Below are 13,288 nucleotides of genomic sequence, written 5' to 3' on the forward strand. Positions count from 1 at the left end.
CGAGACTTCGACAAGGCTGTGGGGCGGGAAGAGAGTCGGAGACACAACAAACATGGCGGCGGCGGCGACGGTGACGAAGACGGCGGCGGCGGCGACGGTAGCGGCATTAAACAAGGCGGTGGGAGTTACTCGGTGCGGTGGTCAGGTGGTAAGTAGCAGGCTTCCGGCTCGGAAGGCGGCGACACAGCTGAACAGGACAGTTAAGGAGCGGCGGGAGACGAGAGTCGAGTTCGCAGCGGGCCGGCTGACCCCGCTCGGGACTCAGTCTCAGCGGAAGGTTGGGCGTGGTCGGTCGGTCAGCAGGGTCGCGACCCAGGGTGTTCTTGGCCCGAGTGAGGAATGTGCTGTTTCTCGGTTCCGGGAGCCCCGAGGGAGCGGCGCCTGTAGGCAGGGGCTGGAGACTCCTGGGTAGGGAGCTGCTTCTCGCTCTGACAGGTGGTCGTGCGGGGGTCTCCCCGAGGTTTGCGTCTTCACCGGGTCCCAGGGCCTGGGGGTTAGACGAGGCGCGGGACTCCTAAGTGTTGCGAATCCTTATGAGGATGCTGCCCCGACGCCAGTCCTGGGCTGCTCCTTGGGAGGACTTTTAAAACCTCTGTTATCTAATGGTCCTGCCTGGGTTAGTTTCTACTGTTTATGCACTCTCATTTTGGGAGATGTGAGGTTTGGGGAGGGCTTTGCAGCCAAGACCCATTCAAGTTCACGCAGGCTTAAGTCTCTTAATAAACTGTCTGTAGTGCGGGTAACCAAGCCGTGCAACTATTAAGTGCTCTGTAACTGAATTTGAATTGAGGTTAAACCGGTTCCAGCTACCACTGACCACGTGGCCCGTGTAGTGTCCCCTTAATGTGCTATTGGGAACCCTAATGGGAAGTGACAATTGGAGGAAGAAATAAAGCTACTTTAAATTGTGAGATCTAAGGAAAATTCGGTTTTGAAGAAACAAAACTTATTTAAAACAAAATTTTAAACATCTGGACAGTTAGTTTTAAAATTGCATTTTATTTTAATTTATGACATGCCTTCAACAGCTACTGATTAATATATTGTTGGGAAATCGTTATGGGGAATTGAGATGTTTGGTGTTTTTTTGCCCCCTAGGGGTTCAAACCGCGTCCTAGAAAACCCTACGTGTTCGGGATTGCGATAGAGAGCATAATAAAGAGGGGAATCAAGTGTTCGTTCGTTGTGGGGTGTGCTTGGAGGTTTCCTTTTTAGCCCTTTCCCACAAATGTTTCCCTAGGACTAGTGCATTATTTTTATGCAACTGTAGTTGTTCAGCAGTACTAAGCCTGACTCTGTAAGTGTACAATACTGTGCACAAATGAAGTTCATAACTTGAGTTTAAGAAAATAAACATTATTGAGAATTTGCAAAAACGAAATCTTAAGAAATCCACCAGTGGGTGGAAAAAGTCAAATTAATGCTTGTTAGTCTTTGGTGGTTCTTTGTAGCTTTTGTTGAAATAAACTTGTTGCTTTGTTCTTTCATTATCTACTAGTTTAGTTTTCTGGGAATTTTAAAATTGGCACAGGTTATTTTCTTAGCTTAAACCTGTAGATGCTAGTTAACTTTTTGTCATAAAGGTTTTGATTTGTGGTGTGCTTTTCTTTGCAGAACTCTGTATGGCTTTTCAATTTTAGTTGAAATTCCCTCCATGGCCTTTTGGAGTCCCTTGGTGTGTCTCCAGAGTAAATTTCGATTACTCTTCATTTCATCAATGTTGGAGTGGCAAGAAAAAGGAGGAACTGATTTGGGGTGAAAAGGTTAGAGTGTGTAGCTCCTGTTTTGGATATCTTCTAACTTTATGTTTTACTTTTATGTTATGTTTTCTGATTTCTCAAAGCCTTATAATGTCCCTTTTTGCTTTCAAAGAATTTGTTTTGGACGATTCTGTAATCGAAGGAAATGTGTCCTAATTATCTTTGAAGAGTCTGCGTCACTCTCTCTACAAATCAGTCCTCATTTGTCAGGCTTCTTTCTCCATTGATGTGTATTCCATGGCAAAGTAAATCTTTCAGTGACTGTAATTATTAGGCCATAAAAATAAGCACATCTATTAAGCTGCAGTCACTTTTGTAGAGGCATACCTAACCACCAAATTAAGCTGTTGTATAAGTAAGTTGGTTGCTCAGTTTTCTACCTTATGGTTAGTAACCCCCAAAGAGTAGGTGAATAAAATAGATATTTCTATTCCTGTATCATGTTGTTTTCAAAAATTTCCCATAGCTAATAAAAAAGATAGACTTTGGGGGGAAGGTAGGCCATAGAGAATTCTTCTGGTTCTTCTGTCACTGCTGTTTCATGGTTGTGGCTGTCTTCTAATTCACATCATGATGCCTGTTCTGTTAGCTCCTGGTTAAGAGAGGGTTTATGTGTGTGCACTTGTATGTGTATCAACAACTTCCCATTTATAGTGTGAGACTGAAAAACAAATATCAGAAAACTTCATACACCAGTATCAGAAACCAAGAAAGGTTGGAGAATCGTTTTAAGTTACCTGCTTAAAGGTGAAGAGGTTTTCATGTTCTTTTGGGATCCCAAAGTTTGTTTCTTAAATGCTTCTTTCCTTCACTGGGTAGCCTCTGGCTGTTTTGTAAGAACCTTATTTTTGAGCCTCGAATGGGTAATTTGGGAGAAACTGTTGGCATAAAAATGGTTAAGGTACATTCTACCCAGTTTATACAGACATGTACCTACACCCCGGGGGTTACCATACTAGACCCAACTTAACTTTTATCAGAGTAATCACAGGGGAGACACAAAAGTTTTGCCGTATCATAAGGAACGGGAATAATTCTTCCATGGTTGATATAATTCGATATCATTTAGTGGAAAGAATAGGTCAGGTTAGGAATACACCACCCAAATCTGTAATAAAATTGGAGAATTCAAATATGTTTCTTTTTCTGATGACATGATCTTCCATTTTGAAATTTTGTGTAAGTTATATTTTGGCTAACAAGTCCCAAGGTGTTGAATTCATGGCTTGTGGAAAAGATACCTCCAGTAAAAACATTATAGTTTGCTGATTTCTTAAAGTAGATTTTTATGGTATGTTTGGAGAGGTTTTTAAATTTATCAGTGTCTTAGGGGCATCTCCAGATTTCAGTTAATTTGTGAAGTTCTTAGATTATTAAACTTTCAGAGACTGATGATTATTAAAGACAGGAAGAGGGTTTGGATATGAAACCTTTATTTTCTTTTGATATTAGGAAGTGTTCCGTAGTTTCAGTTATTGTTCTTTTTCTATTTACTGTTGATTAGAAATAGTGGCTTGAGATGGAGAGAGCTGGATTTTGAACCAAAGACTCCATTCAGATTTAGGCAAGGGCCTGTCATGGTGTGTGTGTGTGTGTGTGTGTGTGTGTGTGTGTGTGTGTGTGTGTGTGTACACGCGCGTGCGCAAAAGAGAGAGAGAAAGTAAGAGAGGGTGTGAGAGAGATAGATGTGATATAGGTCAAGGGAGCATAAAAAATGCTTAGGGATGGAATGACACGTAATTTCTGAACCATTGCAGAAATACCAGAGGTTAAAACTCATCAATATATTTAAAACTCTAATTTAAGAACAGTTTTCTCCCCATATTTACAGTGTTGTGATCTTCCCTTTTTTCGTAGGCATTCTTTTTTTTTAAAGTCCATCATGCATTATGATTGAAAATCACACAATTTATGGCAGAGAACGCAGTGAAATTTATAATGTGACAATGTGATAATAGCCAAGACTGTCAAAATATGCCAGCCATCCTCTGTAATTAGGTTCATTTGTGTTCTTAAAACTTGAGATGCATGTATAAAAATACCATTTTCTTCTGCTTGCTTACTGGCAATCTCACGCATTTTTTTTTTCTGCATGGTCACATGTTGTACCATAGCAATGTTAGGCCTTCTAATCAGGAGTTGGTAAGATTTATCTTGCTTTTTGAAGACTATCAAAGCATATTCAGATATTTTCCAATGGACACATCTCAGTTTTCATATGAACTGATTAGCAAGAAGTGATGCTAAGTTGTAATGTAAATACCAGGATTTCTTTCTTAATTACGACTTTTATAATTAGGATACAGACAATCTGTAGGGCCTTACTAATCCTCATCCCTTTTATTTCTTTTTCCTCTTATTGTGGGGGGCCTCTACCTCTAGTACTTTATTGAGTAGCAGTAGTAATAGCAAGCATCCTTGTCTTGTTCTTGATTCCAAAGGGAATGCAACTAAATTTTCTGTTAATTGTGATGTAGATTTTTGGAAGATACCCTATATCAACTTGAGGAATTTTAAACATTCTAAATTTGAGTGAATGATTACTCTGCTGTTTTCTTGCACCTACTGTTTGACACTCAGATATCAGTCTGATTGTTTTTTTTTTTTACATGGGTAGATTGCCTTTTTTTCCTCTGAGTAGTTTTATGTTCTCTTTATCTTCTTTGAGGTTTTAAAATTTCAAAACGTGTCTCTTATTTTATTATCATAGGTTCTGTTTTGCACTCTATGATCCCTTTCTGTCTGAAAGACATCTTTAATTTTGGAATTTCTTGATTGTTATTTTTTTGAAAAACATTTCTCTTGGCTTATCTTTTTATTTTTCTGGAACTCATTTGATTAATCTGTCTGCTGTATTTCATACCTTTTTATGTATATCTTTACACTGTTTCCCACCCCTGTGTGTTTTGTTGTCCTTTTTTCCCTTTCCCTTTTATTGAGTTATAATCTTACTACCAATTATTGTTGATCTTATTCTTTATAACCTTTTTCATTGGAGCTGACTGGCTCACTTTTTTTTTTTGCCCCTGATCAAAGGTTAAATTAAAATTTTTTTTTAATCTTTATTTATTTTTGAGAAAGAGAGAGACAGAGCGTGAGCAGGGGAGGAACAGAGAAGGAGACACAATCGGAAGCAGGCTCCAGGCTCTGAGCTGTCAGCACAGAGCCCGATGCGCGGCTCGAACCCAAGAACTGCGAGATCATGACCTGAGCCGAAGTCGGACGCTTAACCGACTGAACCACCCAGGCGCCCCTCAAAGGTTAAATTTTAAAGGACAAATGAGCAGAATCAACAACAGTCATGGAACAATTAGTAATACACTGATTAGGAAGCAGAGAGAACCAGTTTAGATAAGCATGGTAAGATGGGAAAAAGTAACTGAAACAAACTTGTTCAGAAACCAACAATGATCCTTAAGACTGAGAAAGTTGAGCCAGACTAAAGCAAATGATTTAAAGAGGTGGCCTAAGAGAGTAAAATAAGATATGAGTTTGGGAAATCGCAATTTGGGCTATGGGAATTAATGAGACGAGGGTAGACCATGTGTGTTTCATTGTAACTAAAGAACATATATATAAAATGATAGCTTATGATGCTCAGTTGATGAACTGAGAAAAAGGGGAAAAAAATCTAGGACAGGAAGAATTTTTTGACCTCGGGTATAACCATTTTTTTGCTGCAAAATAGCTACTGTTGTCTGAGAACATGCCGTATGCTACACAGGTTGTGAGATACTTTACGTATACATACCTGTAAAACTTAAAACAGCATTGCCAGTTGGTACTATCCCATTTTACAAAATAAGAAACTGTGGCTGAGAGAAGTTTCTGTTTAGAGTCTTCAAGCTAGTACGTTTGGCCTAATACCGTAATACTCTGTTTATCTAGAGGATAGACCTTCAGTGGCCTCAACTTTCTAGAAAACAATGAAAAGATGTAGTAATAACAATACCTTTTAAAAACCCCTAAACATCTTCTAAGAAGGGAGGAAAAGAACTATTCACAAATGTTGCATTAAGAACAGTGAAAATTTGGTCATTTGCACATCCTTACTTGGATAGATATGTTCAGAATAAAGAACAAGTTAGATGTGAGGAGAGAGAAAGACAAGAAATACAGATATTAAATAAAAATCAGTCTGGGGCCAGTAAATAAGGGAAACCAAAAACTGCCCTGTGTCCTTCCATTAGTTCCTAAAATATCACTGCAGTATTGTATAGTACAGCATGCTACAGGAGTGACATAGTTAAGGGTTAGTCTATATCTATTAGAGTTCTCTTTAGTTAAAACAGAAGTTTTGGTCTTAAAATATCAATCAAGCTGCTGTTAATTGGGAAATGTGCTGTCACGGAGCCTTCTCATTTCTCAACTCCACAGTTCATGCTTTGGAAAACAGATTGAAAAGTACCCAGACTAGTCCAGACATTCTTGAAGAAGAAAAACGTACTGGTGGACCTTAGTACCTGAGTTATTAAGATTTTTATTATTAGGACTGCCTAATTATTATTAGGCAAGCGGCATGGAGATCCTCAGTTTGTCTCATCCCTGAAGTGCAGCTAGATTAGCACCAAACCATTTTGCACACCTAGGAAATTGATCTGAGGATTAACACAACAGTCTGCATAACCTGAGTTACAGAACTCGGCAGGTATGCAGTGCAGAGAGGTGAACTGGGGAAGACAAAAGCAGCGGAGGGTAGGGAGCTGTTTTTGTGGAGAGAGGACAGAGAAAGGTGGAGAGTGTGGTGCATTGGGAGAGTGCAGGAAAAACACTCCCTCGAAAGTAGCTAGAGAAAGAGAGAGGAAGAGTGAAAACACAGGGGACTGAACAAGAAATCTGTTCCCCAAAACCTTTGACAGGAAGAAAGGAGAGGGTTTCAATACCACCAGGATTCTATAAACATTGGAGCACAGAGTCTGAAGTTCTGGAGCCCAGTGGCTGGTGTGCTCTGGTGAGGAAATAGGGCGAATCCCCAGGAGCAGGCAGCAGGGTCTGAGGGGTCCGCATGCCACATGGGGAGAAATGGTTCCCCTGCTTGGAGAGCATTTGGTGAGGCCATACGGCCTTCCCACAGACAAAGGTCCCAGTGGACTCCGGAGAGCAGACACGTTTGCTGGTATTGGGACATATATGCCAGAGTGTAGTGAAACCTGATGCCAGCTGGGTATTGTGATTTGCCACAATCTCTGAATCCCTGTGGCTGCACGATCACACAAACGTTTTCTGGGGCCAGCAGGCACCTGGCCATTGTGCAGCAAGACCTTCCCCCAGAGAGTCATAGTGGGTCCAAGCCACAGGGTTCTCTCAAAGTGTGGGGTTTTGAAAAAAAATTTTTTTTAACGTCTATTTATTTTTGAGACAGAGAGAGACACAGCATGAACGGGGGGAGGGTCAGAGAGAGAGGGAGACACAGAATCTGAAACAGGCTCCAGGCTCTGAGCTGTCAGCACAGAGCCTGACGCGGGGCTTGAACTCACGGACCGCGAGATCATGACCTGAGCCGAAGTTGGACATGTAACTGACTGAGCCACCCAGGCGCCCCAAAGTGTGGGGTTTTGAAACACAACTCCACCTGGGATCAAAACTCTGGAGGGAGGTGCCGCCTGGTAGGCGGACAGCTTGGACATGGACAGAGTAGAGGTGGGGAGTGGACGGAGGCCTGAGACAAAGGAGGGGTGCTTGATCATGGGTTGGTGAGAGCATGAAGTTCCTGTGTCAGAGACTAGGGAGCTGGGTAAAGCCATTTCTATCTCCTGCACACACACGGGCACCACACCGATCCACCTCAGTAAGCTAAGCAGCGCTACCTAGTGGAGAATGGAGCCATTACACCAAGCCCTGCCCAAATGCTCCCTCCGAGCATATCTCCTAGAACAAGTCCCTCTACCTGCTTAGTGTACAGACTATAGAGTACTTCATAGTTTGAGTTCTAGGGGTAATTGGATGTAACTTCATTTGGATTTAATTCTGTTTGCTGGTTCATTTATTTGTTTTTCTGCTTCTGGTTTTGTGTAAATTGGGTTTTTTTTTTTTTCATTTTATTTTGCATGGATACAGAAAGAAAAAAATGTATTTTTCTTTTTTTTTTTGTTTTTTTACTTTATTTTTTATTTTTAAGAATTTTTCATTCTATTTCGTTTTATTTTATTATATAAAAATTTTTTTTTAAGTTTAAAAATTTTTAGGGGTTCCTGGGTAGCTCAGTTGGTTAAGCATCCAACTTCAGCTCAGGTCGTGAACTCATGCTTCATGAGCTTGAGCCCTGTGTCGGCCTCTGTGCTGACAGCTCAGAGCCTGGAGCCTGCTTCAGATTCTGTGTCTCCATCCATCTCTGCCCCTCCCCCACTCACGCTCTGTCTCTCCAAAATGAATAAACGTTTAAAAAAAATCTAATAAATAAAATATTTAGGGCTTATAAAAAATACATTTTTTAACCTTTTTTTCTTTTCTTGCCCCCTTTTTTTTTTTTACACTATTTTATCAACCTTTCAACAAGCAGACCAAAACACACCTAGGATCAAACTTCTTTTATTTCATTTTTTGTTTTGTTTTTAATTTTTAACTTTTATTTCATTAACTTTCTTATTCCTCCAAAATGACAAATGAAGGAATTCACCCAAAAAGAAAGAACAGGAAGAAATGACAGGCAGGGGCTTAATCAACACAGATACAAGCAAAATGTCTAAACTAGAATTTAGAACCATGATAATAAGAATACCAGATTGGGTTGAAAAAAACATAGAATCCCTTTCTGCAGAGATAAAAGAAGTAAAATCTAGTCAGGACGAAATTAAAAATGCTGCAAGCAAAATGCAGTCTCAAATGGACGCCACGATGGCAAGGATGGAGGAAGTAGACCACAAAATTATGGAGAATAATGAAGCAGAGAAAAAAGAGGGAAACAAAGGCAAAAGAACACGATACAAGATTTAGAGAACTCAGTGACTTATTAAAAAGGAATAACATCTGAATCACAGGGGTTCCAGAAGATGAAGAGAGAGAAAAAGGGGCAGGTTTATGTGAACAAACCATAGCAGAAAACTTTCCTAATCTGGGGAAGGACACAGAGATCAGAATCCAAGAAGCACAAAGAACTCCCATTAGATTCAACAAAAACCGACCATCACCAAGGCGTATTATAGTCAAATTCACAAAATACACAGATGAGGAAAGAATTATGAAAGCAGCAAGGGAAAAAATTAGCCTTAACCTATAAGGGAAGACCAGGTTTGCAGCAGAGTTATCCACAGACACTTGGCAGGCCAGAAAGGAGTGGTAGGATATATTCAATGTGTTGAATTGGAAAAATATGCAGCCAAGAATTCTTTATCCTGAAAGGCTGTCATTCAAAATAGGAGAGAGAAAGAGTTTCCCAGACAAACAAAAACTAAAGGAGTTCATGACCACTAAACCAGCCCTGGAAGAAATTTTAAGGGGGAGTCTTTGAGTGGATAAAAGACGAAATGAAACAAAAAAGATTGGACACAACAAAGACTACAAAGGACCAGAGAACATCACCAGAAACAGCAACACGGTGGTACTGAATTTATTCACTACTCACTCTAAATGTCAATGGATTAAAAACTCCAATCAAAAGACATAGGGTATCACAATGGTAAGAAAACAAGTCCCATCTATATGCAGCTTAAAAGAGACCCATTTTAGAACTAAAGACACTTGCAGATTAAAAGTAAGGGGATGGAGAACCATCTATCATGCTAATGGTGTTCAAAAGAAAGCTGGAGTAGCCATACTTATATCAGAGAAACTAGATTTTAAAATAAAATAGAGACTGTAACAAGAGATGAAGAAGGGCATTATATCACAATTAAGGGGGTCTATCCACCAAAAAGATCTAACAGTTGTAAATATTTATGCCCCCAATGTGGAAGCACCCAAGTATATAAATCAATTAACCACAAACATAAAGAAACTCATTGGTGATAATACCATAATAGTAGGGGACTTCAGCACCCCACTTACAACAATGGACAGATCAACTAAGCAGAAAATCAACAAGGAAACTAGCTTTGAATGATACACTGGACTGGATGGACTTAACAAATATATTCAGAACATTTCATCCTAAAGCAGTAGAATACACATTTTTCTTGAGTGCACCTGGAACATTCTCCAGAATAGATCACATACTGGGACACAAATAGCCCTCAACAAGTACAAAAAGAGGTCATACTGTGCATATTTTTAAACCAAAATGCTATGAAACTTGAAGTCAACTACAAGAAAAAATTTGGAAAGACCATAAATACTTGGAGATTAAAGAACACCCTACTAAAGAATGAATGGGTTAACCAAGAAATTAATGAGGAAATTCAAAAGTACATGGAAGCCAGTGGAGATGAAAACATGACAGCCCAAAACGTCTGGGATGCAGCAAAGGTGGTCATAAGAGGGAAGTATATAGCAATCCAGGCCTTCTCAAGGAAGGAAGAAAGGTCTCAAATATACAACCTAGCCTTCACTTACAAGAGCTGGAAAAAGAACTGCAAATAAAGCCCAAAACTAGAAGATGGGAAATAATAAAGAATAGAGCATAAATCAATAATATTGAAATTAAAAAAAAAAAAAAAACCCAGTAGAACAGGTCAATGAAACCAGGAGCTGGTTCTTTGAAAGAATTAACAAAATTGATAAACCCTGGCCAGATTGTTCAAAAAGAAAAAGGAAAGGACCCAAATAAATAAAATCACAAATGAAAGAGGAGAGATCACAACTAATACTGCAGAAATGCAAACAATAATAAGAGAATATTATGAGCAATCATATGCCACCAGATTGGGCAATCTGGAAGAAATGGACAAATTCCTAGAAACATCCAAACTACCAAAACTGAAACAAGGAGTAGAAAATTTGAACAGACCTATAACCAGGAAAGAAATTGAATTAGTAATCAAAAATCTCCCAACAAACAAGAGTCCAGGGCTAGATGACTTTCCAGGGGAATTCCACCAAACATTTAAACAAGACTTAACATCTGTTCTTTTGAAGCAGTTCCAAAAAATAGAAATGGAGGGAAAACTTCCAAACTCATTCTATGAGGCCAGCATTACCTTGATTTCAAACCAAACCAGACCAAAGACCCCACTAAAAAGGAGAACTACAGACCCAATATCCCTGATGAACATGGATGGGAAAATTCTCAATAATACTAGCAAACATGATCCAACAATACATTAAAAGAATTATTCACCATGATCGGCTGGAATTTATTCCTGGGATGCAGGGTTGGTTCAATATCCACAAATCAATCAATGTGATACATCACATTGTGATGAAAGGATAAGAACCACATGATTGTCTCAATAGATGCTGAAAAAGCATCTGACAAAATACAGCATCCTTTCTTGATAAAACCTTCCAGAAAGTAGGGATAGAAGGAAGGATCAGACTTCAAGATCATAAAAGCCATATATGAAAGCCCCACCATGAATATGATTCTCAATGGGGAAAAACTGAGAGCTTTCCCTCTAAAGTCAAGAACACGATCTAAAGTCGATATCCACTCTCATCACTGTTATTCAACATAGTTTTGGAAGCCCTAGCCTCAGTAATCAGAAAACACAAAAAAATAAAAGGCATACAAATTGGCAAGGCAGAAGTTAAACTAACTCTTCATAGATGGCATGACACTCTATGTGGATAACCCAAAAGACTCACCAAAAGCCTGCTGGAACTGATTCATGAGTTCAGCAATGTCATAAGATATAAAATCAATGTGTAGAAATCGGTTGCATTTCTATACACCAATAATGGAGCAGCAGAAAGAGAAACCAAGGAATCAGTCTCATTTACAATTTCACCAAAAACCATAAAATACCTAGGGATAAACCTAACCAAAGAGGTGAAAAATGTATATGCTGAAAACTATAGAAAGCTTATGAAAGAAATGGAAAAGGACACAAAGAAATGGAAAAACATTCCATGCTCATGGATCAGAAGAACAAATATTGTTAAAATGTTGATACAACCCAAAGCAACCTACATATTCAATGCAGTCCCTATCGAAATAACACCCGCATTTCACAGAGTTAGAACATACAGTCCTAAAATTTGTATGGAACCAGAAAAGACTCCAGTTAGCCAAAGCAGTCCTGAAAAAGGAAACCAAAGCTGGAGGCATCACAATTCTGGACTTCAGGCTGTATTACAAAGCTGTAATTATCAAGACAGTATGGTACTGGCACAAAGACAGACAGACACATAGATCACTGGAACAGAATAGAGAACCTAGAAATGGACCCACAAATGTATGGCCAACTAGTCTTTGACAAAGCAGGAAAGAATATCCAATGGAAAAAAAAGTCTCTTCAGCAAATGGTGTTGGGAAAACTGGACAGCGACATGCAGAAGAATGAACCTGGACCACTATCTCACACCATACACAAAAATAAACTCAAAATGGATGAAAGACCTAAACATAAGACAGGAATCCATCAAAATCCTACAGGAGAAAACAGGCAACAACCTTTTCAACCTCAGCTGTAGCAACTCACTCAACATGTCTTTGGAGGCAAGGGAAACAAAAGCAAACATGAACTATTGGGACCTCATCAAGATAAAAAGCTTCTGCACAGCGAAGGAAACAGCAAAAGTAACCTATGGAATGGGAGAAGATATTTGCAAATGACATGTCAGATGAAGGGTTAGTATCCAAAATCTATAAAGAACCTAACCAAACTCAACACCCCAAAAACAAATAATCCAATGAAGAAATGGACAAAAGGCATAAATAGACACTTTTCCAAAGAAGACATCCAGATGGCTAACAGACACGTGAAAAGATGCTCAACATCACTCATCGGGAAAATAAAAATCAAAACCACGGTGAGTTACCACCTCACACCTGTCAGAATGGCTAAAATTAACTCAGGCAACAACATGGTGAGGATGTGGAGAAAGAGGAACCCTTTTGCACTGCTGGTGGGAATGTAGATGGGTGCAGCCACTCCAAAAGACAGTATGGAGTTCCTCAAAAAATTAAAAATAGATCTACCCCACGACCCAGCAATTGCACTACTAGGTGTTTATCCAAAGGATACAGGAGTGCTGATTCAGAGGGGCACATGCACTCCAATGTTTATAGCAGCACTATCAACAATAGCCAAAGTATGGAAAGAGCCCATATGTCCATCGACTGAATGGATAAAGAAGATGTGGTATATATACAATGGAATCTCACTCAGCAATCAAAAAGAATGAAATCTTCCAATTTGCAACAACGTGGATAGAACTAGAGTATATTATGTTAAATGAAGTAAGTCAGACAAATATTCAGACAAGTTTCACTCATGAAATTTAAGATACAAAATAGATGAACATAAGGGAAAGGACACAAAAACAATATAAAAACAGAGACAAACCATAAGAGACTTTTAAATACAGAGAACAGTGTTGTTGGAGGAGTGTTGGGTGAGGGGATGGGCTAAAGGGGCAAGGGGTATTAAGGAGGACACTTGTTGGGATGAGTGCTGGGTGTTATATGTAAGTGATGAATCACTAAAAATATG

At 39.3% G+C, this 13,288-nt stretch overlaps 1 protein-coding gene across 2 annotated transcripts in view; it reads left to right on the top strand.

Annotated features, from left to right (window-relative positions):
• IKZF5 (IKAROS family zinc finger 5) overlaps positions 1 to 13,288 on the top strand; it is a 22,501-nt gene continuing 9,213 nt past the window's right edge. The window contains exons 1-2 of one of the 2 annotated variants that reach the window (XM_030334284.1): positions 1 to 148; positions 1,615 to 1,763. The gene's annotated coding sequence lies outside the window, so the exon portion shown is untranslated. The remainder of the gene's footprint in view (positions 149 to 1,614; positions 1,764 to 13,288) is intronic. The other variant, XM_030334285.1, reaches the window with a different exon arrangement.

Source organism: Lynx canadensis, chromosome D2 (genome assembly GCF_007474595.2).
Source record: "Lynx canadensis isolate LIC74 chromosome D2, mLynCan4.pri.v2, whole genome shotgun sequence".
Lineage (NCBI taxonomy): Eukaryota > Metazoa > Chordata > Mammalia > Carnivora > Felidae > Lynx > Lynx canadensis.